We start from the raw sequence: 13311 nt of genomic DNA, 5'->3' as shown, positions 1-13311 counted from the left end.
CAAGATTAATGGCCACAGTCTTCACTATCTTAACCCTTTCAGTACTGGAGGACAATTTTACCTAAAGATTTGTGCACCATTAGACCATTTCATTGACATTAGCAAGGGTCTATGGAGGTCACAAGGTTAATGGACACAGTCTTCACTTTCTTAACCCTTTCAGTATTGGGACACATTTACCTTGACATTTGTGTACCATTGGACCATTTTATTGACATTAGGAAGGGTCTATGAAGGTCACAAGGTTAATGGCCACAGTCTTCACTACTTTAACCCCTTCAGTACTGGGACACCTTTTTACCCTGAGATCTGTGTACCATTAGACCATTTTATTGACATTAGGAAAGGTTCATAAACATCAGAAGATTAATGGTCATCATCTTCACTATTCTAACCCCTTCAGTACAGGGACACATTTTTACCTTGAGATTTGCATACCATTAGACCATTTTATTGACATTAGGAAAGGTTTATAGACATCAGAAGGTTAATGATCACAGTCTTCACTATTTTAAACCCTTCAGGACTGGGACACATTTTTACCCTGAGATCTGTGTACCATTAGACCATTTTATTGACTTTAGGAAAGGTTTATAGACATCAGGAGGTTAATGGCCACAGTCTTCACTATTTTAACCCCTTCAGTACTGGGACAAATTTTTACCTTGACATTTGTGTACCATTAGACCATTTTATTGACATTAGGAAAGGTTTATAGAGGGCAGAAGAATAAAGGCCACAGTCTTCACTATTTTATCCCCTTCAATACTAGGATATCTTGAGATCTGTGTACCATTAGACCAATTTATTAACATTAGGAAAGATCTATAGACATCAGAAGACTAATGGCCACAGTCTTCACTATTTTAACCCCTTCAGTACTGGGACACATTTTTACCTTGACATTTGTGTACCATTAGACCATTTTATTGACATTAGCAAGGGTCTAAGGAGGTGACAAGATTAATGGCCACAGTCTTCACTATTTTAACCCCTTCAGTACTTGGAGACATTTTTACCTTGAGGTTGAGTACCATTAAACCATTTTATTGACATTAGAAAAGGTTTATAGACATCAGAAGATTAATGGCCAATATCTTCACCCTAAAACATGCCAAATGGTCTTAAAATACCATAAAACATGCCAAACTTGTCATGCCAAACTTGTCTTCAAATGTCCTTAAAAGAAAAACATTCCAAACTGCTAATCCATCCTAACTGTTCTTCATGACTCCAGGTGTTGTCTTGTACTCTGGGTGTTGCTGATGGCTGTAGGTGTTGTAGAAGGCTTGTGTTGCATTGTGGCTTGCTTGGCTTGGCTTGGTGGTGCAGTGTGTCTCCTTGGCAACATTCAGGGACCATTGGCTTGACTTTCCTGTAATGATAGGTTTACATTGAGTCACCTTCACTATTTTGTAAACTGAACTGAACGCAACTCAACCCAACCTAACAGAACTCAACCTAACTTAACTAAACTGAACAGAAATTAACCTAACCCAAAACAACCCAGCTCAACCCAACCCAACCTAACCAAAGTTAACCCAAAACAACCCATCATAACCCAACCCAACTCAACCCAACCCAACCTAACCCAAAAACAACCCAAGTTAACCCAGAACAACCCAACATAACCCAACCCAACCCCAAACTAACCCAAAACAACCCAGCATAACCCAACCTAACCCAACCCTTTATCTTTACCTTTACCGAGGTGCCTGTCACGTGACGTCGGCGACCATGGAACACCATCCTCCTCTGTTTTGAGCCACTCTAACCCGATCCACAGTTGTCCAGCCCTCACTGACGTGTTTCACCAATGTGTCCATAAACTTGACCCTCTGTCTTCCTTTCGCTGGTTCCTTATACTCTTCCCAACAAGCATTCTCTCCCCAGTCCATGTCCTCTCAGTACATGGCCCACAAAATTTAGGTGCCTCCTCCTGATACTCTTCACCGGTGTTTTTTCCATTACTACTCTTCTCAATCCTTCATTAGTGATCCGTGCACTCCAAGGGATTCTCAGCATTCTTTGCATGAACCACATTTCTACTGCTTCTAACCTTTTGATCATGTTCTTCTTTATCGTCCATGTCTCAGAGCCATACATTAATGTGGACCATACATAACGCTTGAGTATACGTTGTCTTAGAGTTATATTCATGCTAATATTGGTCATTATCTTTCTTACCCTTAAAGTACGGGGGTTGATTTACTTTCTGTCTGTTACAGCGAGGAAAAATCACACCTGTCAAAAATGCTAAAATATTCTTTTCCTCATAAAAGCATATTTCTTTGTGTTATTCTGAGTACAACAATATAGTTTTCAACATGTCATCACCTCTCACACCAAAGTTATTGCACGTCAAAAAATTCATGGCAGAATCCGCCGCTAAGAAATACCCCCCAAGCTCAGATAACACCATGCTCTCTCTCTCTCTCTCTCTCTCTCTCTCTCTCTCTCTCATTTGGGCATATGAATTTGATGTAAAAGTAGGAACTTTTGCACTTTCATGTCATGAAAATGTGAACTCAGATGAAATGATGTTCAAAACAGAAAAATAAAAATAAACCACATATTACATATATTGTGGATTTTTATAATAATTGGAATGTGGCAACTCTTCTTGGCAATGGGACTGACGTGACTTGGCCGACAAGCACAATCCTGTAGAGGCAACCATGGGTGACACACACCAGCGCATTGTTCGAGGGGAGTATGTGAGGAGGTTTATGAACGTCGCTGTGAGGGTTGGCCTCTGTCTCCCAGATCACTATCAGAATCACTACTGGAGTCTTCACTTTCTTCTGTCTTAATAAAAAAATCACTGTCTTCATTTTCACCACTATCCTCAATGTCATTACCGAGTAACACTGACATAACATCACTCGGAGTACCGAAACCTAACTCCGGGTCACGGGATTGCTAGATGTTGCCTCAAAATGGGAAAAGATGACCTATGTGAGGGAACATATGTCTCCAGGCTCAAAGAGGTGAGTGAGAAAAGATGCCAGAGACTTCCACTTGCCCCAGGACCAACAGTGAGGGGGAGAGATTCAAACGTTTAGCGCCGAAAAATCATGATTCCCGGAACGATCCCTGCTTCTCTGCACGTGACGCTACAATCATCCCAAAACAATCACCGAACGTTAAGGGTTAAACTATCTATGAGTGCTTGCAATTTTACCTCGGAATCTGCCGCTAAAACTGTATCGTCCGCATAATGTATGTTGTTTGTGTTTCTTCCCCCAATGCAAATTCCCTCCATTTCTTCCATCTCCTCCAAACATTTTTGTCCATACAACGAGAACAAGTCTGGTGAGAGTACGCAGCCTTACCACACTCCTCTCTGTATCTCTACCCATTCTGTGTCTGGTGAGAGTACACAGCCTTGCCACACTCCTCTCTGTATCTCTACCCATTCTGTGTTTTTATTTTTTATTCTTATTGCTGCTTTTAGTTCCCAGTATAGGTTATTTATCATTCTTACATCTTTGCCATCCAATCCAATCTCCTTTAACACGTCAATCATTTCCTCCTGTCTAATCGTCTCAAAGGCTTTCTCAAAGTCCACCAAACACATGTATACATCTTTTTGCATTTCAACTGCTCTTTCTGTTACCATCCTCAGGCCAAATATTGCATTACCCTTTCAAAATCCATATTGCTCCCAACCCAATCTATGCTCTCAAACATGCCAAACTGTCTAAAATGCCCTCAAAACATGCTAAACTGTTTGAAAATACCCTCCAAACATGCCAAACTGCCTCAAAACCTTACCTAACACAGCCCAACCCAACTAACCACACCACACACCACACCACTGACCTACATAAGGAAGGGAGCCGTGTGGCCTCAGCGTTGAGTGGCCACCTCCTCTTGGGTCACAGTGAGGTCACAGTCCAAGGGAGTCCTGCCGCAAAAGGTCAGAGGTCACACAGGTCACACTGGGATAGTAATAATAGTAATAGTAGTAGCACAGGAGGAGGAGGAGGAGGAGGAGGAGGAGGAGGAGGAGGAGGAGGAGGAGGAGGAGGAGGAGGAGGAGGGAGGGAGGGAGGAAGGGAGGAAGGAAGGAAGGAAGGAAGGAAGGAAGGAAGGAAGGAAGGAAGAAAGAAAGAAAGAAAGAAAGAAAGAAGGAAGAAAGAAGAAAGAAGGAAGGAAGGAAGGAAGGAAGGAAGGAAGGAAGGAGGAGGAGAGAGAGAGAGAGAGAGAGAGAGAGAGAGAGAGAGAGAGAGAGAGAGAGAGAGAGAGAGAGAGAGAGAGAGAGAGAGAGATAACAAAAACTTTATAAAATGACAATATTTATTATTTTACCTTTTCTTTTTTAATCTTTTCTTCTTCTCCTCCTCTTCTCATCTTCCAACACCTCTTCTTTCTTCCTCCTCCTCCTCCTTCTCCTCCTCCACCTCTTCCTTCTTCCTCCTACTCCTCCTCTTCTTCCTCTTGCCTTGGTCTATCTTTCTCCACATTCTTAACACAATCTGAAATAAATAAAACTGGATTAAGATCAGAGAGAGAGAGAGAGAGGGAGAGAGAGAGAGAGAGAGAGAGAGAGAGAGAGAGAGAGAGAGAGAGAGAGAGAGATTGAAATAGCAAAACTTTATGAAATGACAATATTTATTATTTTACCTTTTCTTTTCTCTCTTTCTTCTTCTCCTCCTCTTCTTCTCATATTCCTCCACCTCTTCCTTCTTCTTCTTCTTCTTCTTCTTCCTCTTCTCCTCCTCTTCTTGCCTTGGTCCGTCTTATTCCATATTCTTAACACAATCTGAAATAAATAAAACTGGATTAAATTTAGAGAGAGAGAGAGAGAGAGAGAGAGAGAGAGAGAGAGAGAGAGAGAGAGAGAGAGAGAGAGAGGAGAGAGAGAGAGAGAGAGAGACTTAGTGTTTCAGTGTGCGGAGGCCATACATAAATTGAGTGTTATTGAAGCAGTGGGTAAGTAAGTGAAGTGTTTGACAGTGACACATAGAGAATAAGTGAATAAGTGAAGTGACATTTTAGACAGTTTGGCATGTTTTGAGGGTATTTTGAGACAGTTTGGCATGTTTTGAGTATATCTGAAAATAGTTTGACATGTTTTATGGCCATATTGACATGTTTTGAGGGCATTTTGAGACTGACATGTTTTGAGGGCATTTTAATACAGATACAGTTTGGAGGGCATATTAAGACAGTTTGGTATGTTTTGAGGACAATTTAAGACAGTTTGCCAGGTTTTGAGGCCATTTGAAGACAGCTTGGCAGGTTTTGAGGGCATATTAAGACAGTTTGTTATGCTTTGAGGGGAATTTAAGACAGTTTGGCAGGGTTTGAGGACACTGTAAGACAGTTTGGTATGTTTTGATGACATTTTAAGACAGTTTGGCATTTTTTAAGGGTATTTTAAGACAGTTTGACATGTTTTGATGACATTTTAAGACAGTTTGGCATTTTTAAGGGTATTTTAAGACAGTTTGACATGTTTTGAGGGTATCTTGAGACAGTTTGGCATATTTCAGGGCAATTTAAGACAGTATGGCATGCTTTAAGGGCAATTTAAGAGTTTGGCATATTTTGAGGGTATTTTGAGACAGACATATTTTATGGCCATATTGAGACAGTTTGGCATGTATTGAGAGCATTTTGAGACAGTTTGACATGTCAGGAAAGGGATCAGATAAGACAGAGAAAGTATGGAGGGAAGCATGCAGTGCAGGGCTGCCTGGCCACTTCTCATCCTCCACACTTCCATGTCCACATTTAAAACCATACACTCTTCGGCACTGTCCCCGAGAAACCATCCCATGCGCTCGCCTCGATTCCCGGTTCCCCCTTCGCAGTTCCTCCACCCAGCAGATTTGACATCACATTAAAAGAGAAATATATGGTATATAATTTTGTTTTTGTGTAGGGGTTCCTTGAGACATGTCATGTATTTGAAGGGTTACGCAAGGCTAAAAAGATTGAGAAACGCTGCCTTATTCGTTACCATATTCTCTCTCTCTCTCTCTCTCTCTCTCTCTCTCTTATCTCTCTCATATTCTCTCTCTCTCTCTTATTCTCTCTCTCTCTCTTATTCGTTTTCATATTCTCTCTCTCTCTCTCTTATGCATTTCATATTCTCTCTCTCTCTCTCTTATGCTTTCTCATGCATCTCTCTCTCTCTGACCAATAGCGTGGCTTCATATATGTGACGTCAAATCAGCTGGGTGGATTAGCTGTGAAGTGGGAGCCAGGAATCAAGGCAAGCACGCGGGATGGTTTCTTGGGGACAGTGCCGACTCTTCTAAATCAACATATATGCTTTCCATCTCCTTAACTGTCATCCTTGCCACTTCTATGTCCACATTTTAAACCGTACACTCTTCTAGGATGAGACGGTGGAGCATGTGGTGCTGGAGTGTGTGAAGTATGCCAGAGACAGGTATGAAATGATGCAAGTGGTGCTGAGGGAGCTGGGGCATGACAGAGTGGAGATGACAGGAAGGGAATGGATGGTGGTGCTGCTGGGACTTTGTGGGGAGATGAATGAAAGGATGATTGAGGCTGTGAAAGAGTTCCTGGAGAGAATGTGGCGTGCTAGATGCAAGAACTAGTGGTGTGAAAGATGCCATTAAAACCTGCCAAACTTTCTTAAATTGAACTCAAAGTATGCCAAACTCTCTTAATATGCCATGAAAACATGTCAAACTGTCTTAATATGCCCTTAGAACATGCCAAACTGTCTAAAAATGTCTTCAAAACATGCCAAATTATTTTAAAATGGCCTCAAAACCAGCTAAACTGTCTCAAATTTCCCTCAAAACATAACAAACTGCCTTAATATGCCCTCCAAATCTGCCAAACTGTCTTCAATTTCCCTAAAAACCTCCAAAATTGACCTAACATACCCTCAAAACATACCAAACTGTCTCAATATGCTCTCGAAACTGTCTTAAAATGCCTCAAAACATGTCAAACTGTCTCAAAATGCTCTCAATATGGCATGCCAAACTGTCTCAATATGGCCATAAATTGCCCTCAAAGCATATGTCAAACTGTCTCAAAATACCCTCAAAATATGCCAAACTCTTAAATTGCCCTCAAAGCATGTCACAAAGCATGTCTTAAAAATATTGCCCTGAAAAATGCCAATTACTTTCTGTTATGACAATCAAAATACCCTCCTCACTGTGACAAAACATGCCAAACTGTCTTAAATGCCATCAAACTGTGCTAAACTGTCTTACAGTGTCCTCAAACCCTGCCATAACTGTCTTAAATTCTTGAATTTATTTACGAGACTCAAAGCATAACAAACTGTATTTAATATAGCTTTTCTCGAATGACTCATAAGAAGCGTGACTGAACGTCAGGAGTTCATTTCTGTGATGTTTTTCCACTCTCTCGTGAGAGCTATGGGCACATCATCATCATCTGCTGTTTCATCATGAAAAGTGTTGCTCTCACTCACTATATGGTCCAAGAAAGCATCACTGAGAAACGCCATGAAATAGTCACAATTGTGTTGCACAGGAGGGAATTCAGCTGTTATGAGGAGACACAGATAAATCAGGCATAACTGGGAAAAATCATCATTGAATTCCTCCATTGAAAGACAGGTCGGGTCTCGCGCCACCTCTGCCACGTGATCGTCTCCCAGAGCGAGGAGCACGCGATGCCTGCGTCTCCTAGAAACACTCTGTGTCCTTGACACATTATCTGGAGTCTGTTCTTCATCATTATTGCCTTCACTGTCACTTATACTGTGTAAGAGTCTCTGTCTCTGTCTGTTCTCCTGAGAAAGCAGGTGAATGATGCTCTACATCCGTGTCCTCACTACTAGTCTCTTCACTTTCCCAGTTTCTTCTTCATATATTCACTGTCACTTTCTTCTAGCTCAGAACCACTGCTAAAAAGGGTTCTGCCTTGCTCCATGGTGATTTACAATCTGAGATCCTTCGCTGTTATCACTGACCTTTCTACCCAGAGAGTCCGGAGTTGCCAAGTGTCGCCCATAAAGGGAAAACAGTTCAGTTACCTCTAAAATTAGAGCTCTTGTGGAAACACTTGTGTGGTAAAAGATGCCAGATACTTTACTCACCATCCGCCTCAAGAGAGCGCGAGACTTAAAATTACGCCAAAAATCTTGATTACTGGGACGAATCCGTCACTTACGGACGTTCTGACGCAAACGTTTATATACGACCGCCAAGTTAAGGGTTAATATGCCCTCAAAACCTGCCAAGCTGTCTTCAAATGGCCTCAAAACCTGGCAAACTCTCTTAAATTGTCCTCAAAACATACCAAACTGTCTTAATATGCCCTCCAAACTGTATCTGTATTAAAATGCCCTCAAACATGTCAGTCTCAAAATCCCCTCAAAACATGCCAATATGGCCATAAAACATGTCAAACTGTTTTCAAATATCCTCAAAACATGCCAAACTGTCTCAAAATAACCTCAAAACATGCCAAACTGTCAAAATGTCCTTAAAATATGCCAAACTGTTTAAAATACCCTCCAAACATGCCAAACTGCCTAAAATGGCTTCAAAATCTTACCCAAGCCAACCCAACCTACCTAACCCAACCACACCACACCCACACCACTGACCTGCATAAGGAAGGGAGCCGTGTGACCTCAGCGTTGAGTGGCCACCTCCTCTCGGGTCACAGTGAAGTCCCAGTCCAAGGAGTCCTGCAGCAAAGGTCAGAGGTCACACAGGTCACACTGGGATAGTATTAATAGCACAGGAGGAGGAGGAGGAGGAGGAGGAGGAGGAGGAGGAGGAGGAGGAGGAGGAGGAAGAAGAAGAAGAAGAAGAAGAAGAAGAAGAAGAAGAGGAGGAGGAGGAGGAGGAGGAGGAGGAGGAGGAGGAGGAGGAGGAGGAGGAGGAGGAGAGGAGGAAGAAGAAGAAGAAGAAGAAGAAGAAGAAGAAGAGGAGAAGAGGAGGAGGAGGAGAGGAGGAGGAGAGGAGGAGGAGGAGAGGAGGAGGAGGAGGAGGAGGAGGAGGAGGAGGAGGAAGAAGAGAAGAGAGGAGGAGGAGGAGGAGGAGGAGGAGGAGGAGGAGGAGGAGGAGGAGGAGGAGGAGGAGGAGGAGGAAGAAGAAGGAGGAAGAAGAAGAAGAAGAAGAAGAAGAAGAGGAGAGGAGGAAGGAGGAGGAGGAGAGGGAGGAGAGGAGGAGGAGGAGGAGGAGGAGGAGGAGGAGGAGGAGGAAGGAAAGGAGGAGGAGGAGGAGAGAGAGAGGAGAGAGAGAGAGAGAGAGAGAGAGAGAGAGAGAGAGAGAGAGAGAGAGAGAGAGAGAGAGAGAGAGAGAGAGAGAGAGAGAGAGGCCAACCCAACCTACCTAACCCAACCACACCTCCCCACACCACACACCACACCACTGACCTGCATAAGAAAGGGAGTCGTGTGACCTCAGCGTTGAGTGGCCACCTCCTCTCGGGTCACAGTGAAGTTGCAGTCCAAGGAGTCCTGCGGCAAAAGGTCAGAGGTCACACAGGTCACACTGGGATAGTATTAATAGTAATAGTATTAGCACAGGAGGAGGAGGAGGAGGAGGAGGAGGAGGAGGAGGAGGAGGAGGAGGAGGAGGAGGAGGAGGAGGAGGAGAGGAGGAGGAGGAGGAGGAAAGAAGAAGAAGAAGAAGAAGAAGAAGAGGAAGAAGGAGGAGGAGGAGGAGGAGGAGGAGGAGGAGGAGGAGGAGGAGGAGGAGGAGGAGGAGGAGGAGGAGGAGGAAGAGGAGGAGGAGGAAGAGGATGAAGAAGAAGAAGAAGAAGAAGAAGAAGAAGAAGAAGAGGAGGAGAGGAGGAGGAGGAGGAGGAGGAGGAGGAGGAGGAGGAGGAGGAGGAGGAGAGGAGGAGGAGAGGAGGAGGAGAAGAAGAAGAAGAAGAGGAAGGAGGAGGAGGAGGAGGAGGAGGAGGAGGAGGAGGAGGAGGAGGAGGAGGAGGAGGAGGAGGAGGAGGAGGAGGAGGAGGAGGAGGAGGAGGAGGAGGAGGAGGAGGAGGAGGAGGAGGAGAGGAGGAAGGAGAGAAGAGGAGAGAGAGAGAGAGAGAGAGAGAGAGAGAGAGAGAGAGAGAGAGAGAGAGAGAGAGAGAGAGAGAGAGAGAGAGAGAGAGAGATTGAAATAGCAAAACTTTATGAAATGACAATGTTTATTATTTTACCTTTTCTTTTCTCTCTTTCTTCTCCTCCTCTTCTCATATTCCTCCACCTCTTCCTTCTTCTTCTTCTTCTTCTTCCTCTTCCTCCCTCCTCCTCCTCTTCTTGCCTTGGTCCGTCTTTCTCCATATTCTTAACACAATCTGAAATAAATAAAACTGGATTAATATGAGAGAGAGAGAGAGAGAGAGAGAGAGAGAGAGAGAGAGAGAGAGAGAGAGAGAGAGAGAGAGAGAGAGAGAGAGAGAGAGAGAGAGACCTTAGTGTTTCAGTGTGCGGAGGCCATAAATTCAGAGTGTTATTGAAGCAGTGGGTAAGTAAGTGAAGTGCTTGACAGTGACACATTGAGAATAAGTGAAGTGAAGTGATAATACAAGATATATAGTGACACAAGTGATACACTGCAGGAGTAATTATCACTACATCAATAAGAACACTAGCAGTCAAATAGTTGGTGGGCTTTGAGATAGGAGATACCCATAATGCCTTCTTTAGCCCGTTAAAACACAATGGAAATGCACCTATGCTTTCAATCTCCATTAATTCTCATCGTCCACACTTTTATGTCCACATTTAAAACTGCACACTCTTCTAAATCAAGTGAAAAAATTGAGGTTTATGAGACAAAATTGTAAGAAAAACATGCTTTCACACACCCCACACTCACCAAACACACAGCACACCAGCACACACCATTCCCACACCTGCACACACCAGCAAACCACAAACAACCCTTTGCAAACACTGGAAAATGCAAAAAAAAAAAACACCCCAAAAATATAGTTTACACAATAAACAACACATTTACACACACACCACACGTACCACACACACACACACCTGCGGAAACCTTTCCCACACCTGCACACACCAGCACAGTACACAGCTTGGTGTGTGGAGGGAGATATGGAGGAAAGAAAAGGAGGTGGTGGAGGGAAAAATGAGAAAAATTGTCAGGTTTTGAAGTGAGATTTAGAAAAGTACTATTTTGACTATGATAGAAGTGAGATAGGAGACTCAAAATTGGAGGGAAGGTGGAGGAAACATGGAGGAAATAGTCTACTGAAGGAAAAGCCAGGAGGACCTGTGGAGGGAGATATGGAAGAAACAAGACAAACATTACCTAACCAAAACGCACCAAAAATTACCAAAAAATATTGCATCAAGCAACAAAACACACACACACACACACACACACACACACACACAAGCCATATTGATAGAATTTTCAGAGAGACGTATAATTTGCTAAGGAATATTGGAGTAGCATTTCACTATATGGACAAGGAAATGATGAAGAAATTGATAAGTACTAAAATAAGACCTAGATTGGAATATGCAGGAGTTGTGTGGACTCCCCATAAAAAAAACACATAAGAAAATTAGAGAGACTACAAAAAATGGCTGCAAGAATGGTTCCAGAATTTAAAGGGATGGCATATGAGGAGAGACTAAAGGCAATGGATCTACCAACCTTGGAGCAGAGAAGAGAGAGACGGGATCTGATACAAGTTTATAAATTGATTAACGGAATGGATGAAGTGGATAATGAGAAACTGATCCTGAGAGAAGAATATGACTTTAGAAGCACAAGATCGCATAGTAAGAAACTAAGGAAGGGACGATGTCTGAGAGATGTTAAAAAATTTAGTTTCCCGCAAAGATGTGTTGAGACTTGGAACAGTTTGAGTGAGGAAGTGGTGTCAGCAAAGAGTGTACATAGTTTTAAAGAAAAATTAGATAAGTCTAGATATGGAGACGGGACCACACGAGCATAAAGCCCAGGCCCTGTAAAACTACAACTAGGTAAATACATACACACACACACACACACTGCACTCCACAAACAACCCTTAAATCACACCTGGAAAACACCCACAATAAGTCTACCCTAGCCAACCCACACCAAAAAACAATAAATACTATACATAGGTAGCTATAGTTGACATTACAAAACATACAAAAACAGTATTATTCCAGTGTTTCACCACATTCCACTAAATGTTTTTTACCCACCTCATGAGATAGAGCTCCTCATTACGAGTATTTTTAATCCCATATTTATAAGGCGCAACCTATTTATAATGGTGATACCAAATTTCAAAAATTTAATCGTATTTTTGGCGATCTCACTCCCGAGTCAATAGAACAGAGACAGACTGGCGCGAGAGCTGCTCGACCCAGGGCAGCGGCTAGCGTGCGGCCAACATTAGTGACTCGTTTTGTTTGAGCTATTGTTTCCGCTGATTGGTTACTTCCGTTTGAAAGTGAACTGGCAGCCAATGAAAAAAAAAATCATAATTTATTCAACCAATCACGGTGGCCTTGAGACTTGCGGTATGAATTTGAATTCAGTTTGAGGCAAGATGTCCCACTGTGCAGGTTGTGAACTGCATTACTTCAATGTTTTGGTTATCATATTTTCAATAGATGTCATGTCGGCTGAGTGAGAGCTGTGAGGGTGGAGCTGGGAAACGAGGAAAACTGGAGGGACCACTTCATTTGGACAGTGCCACAGTTCCTACTAATACATATTGGTTTGTAGAGCAAGAAAAATAAATCATGAAAATAATTTAATACAACAACACCTGGATAGAATTTTGATTGTCCCCATCATATTGACAGGTTAATGGTATATGATGGCTGTTATTATCATTGATGTTTTCTTTCAGGGTTCACAAGCAGACACGCAGTGTTGTCCAAAGAGGCACTGGGCAGCTGAAACACCGATTTCATGTCTTGCACAGTGAGGTCCGGGTCAGCCCACCATTGAAGGTGTGCAAGATGGTGCATGTTTGTGCTATGTTGCACAATATATGTAAAGACAGGAATATTCCTATTCCTATTGATGCAGGCCACCCTGACTTTGAAGAGCAGCAGCACGACTTCGTACAAGAAGTGCCACCACTTCCAGCTGCTCGACAAAATCCGGGTCGCCTGTATCGAGATGAATTCTGCAACTTGCATTTCAAGTATGTTGATTATTTTGTACCAATATATACTGGCTTTACTGTATTTGATCTTGGATATGTCTACTTATCATGCATTAGTATCTCATTACTGTTGATTAACCACCTTTTTTTTCAGCAATCCTGCCAGAAACATGGCCCACCTGCCCCACCACTGATCTGGTGACACATGCAGAGATCAATTTTGCAACTTGCATTTCAAGTATGTTGGTTATT

The 13311-nt window shown here is 42.8% G+C and overlaps 1 long non-coding RNA gene across 1 annotated transcript; it reads right to left on the bottom strand.

Annotated features, from left to right (window-relative positions):
* Positions 1 to 1159: 1159 nt before the first annotated feature.
* Positions 1160 to 4366, bottom strand: LOC123502490. The gene is made up of 3 exons (XR_006674147.1): positions 4315 to 4366; positions 3826 to 3910; positions 1160 to 1375 (listed from the first exon to the last, which is right to left on the bottom strand). It is a non-coding gene; the product is annotated as an uncharacterized LOC123502490 (long non-coding RNA).
* Positions 4367 to 13311: the final 8945 nt, after the last annotated feature.

Source organism: Portunus trituberculatus, chromosome 11, assembly GCF_017591435.1.
Source record: "Portunus trituberculatus isolate SZX2019 chromosome 11, ASM1759143v1, whole genome shotgun sequence".
NCBI classification, from domain to species: domain Eukaryota; kingdom Metazoa; phylum Arthropoda; class Malacostraca; order Decapoda; family Portunidae; genus Portunus; species Portunus trituberculatus.
The sequence above is the reverse complement of the archived record's forward strand: the minus strand, read 5'-3'. Positions and strand labels throughout refer to the sequence as shown.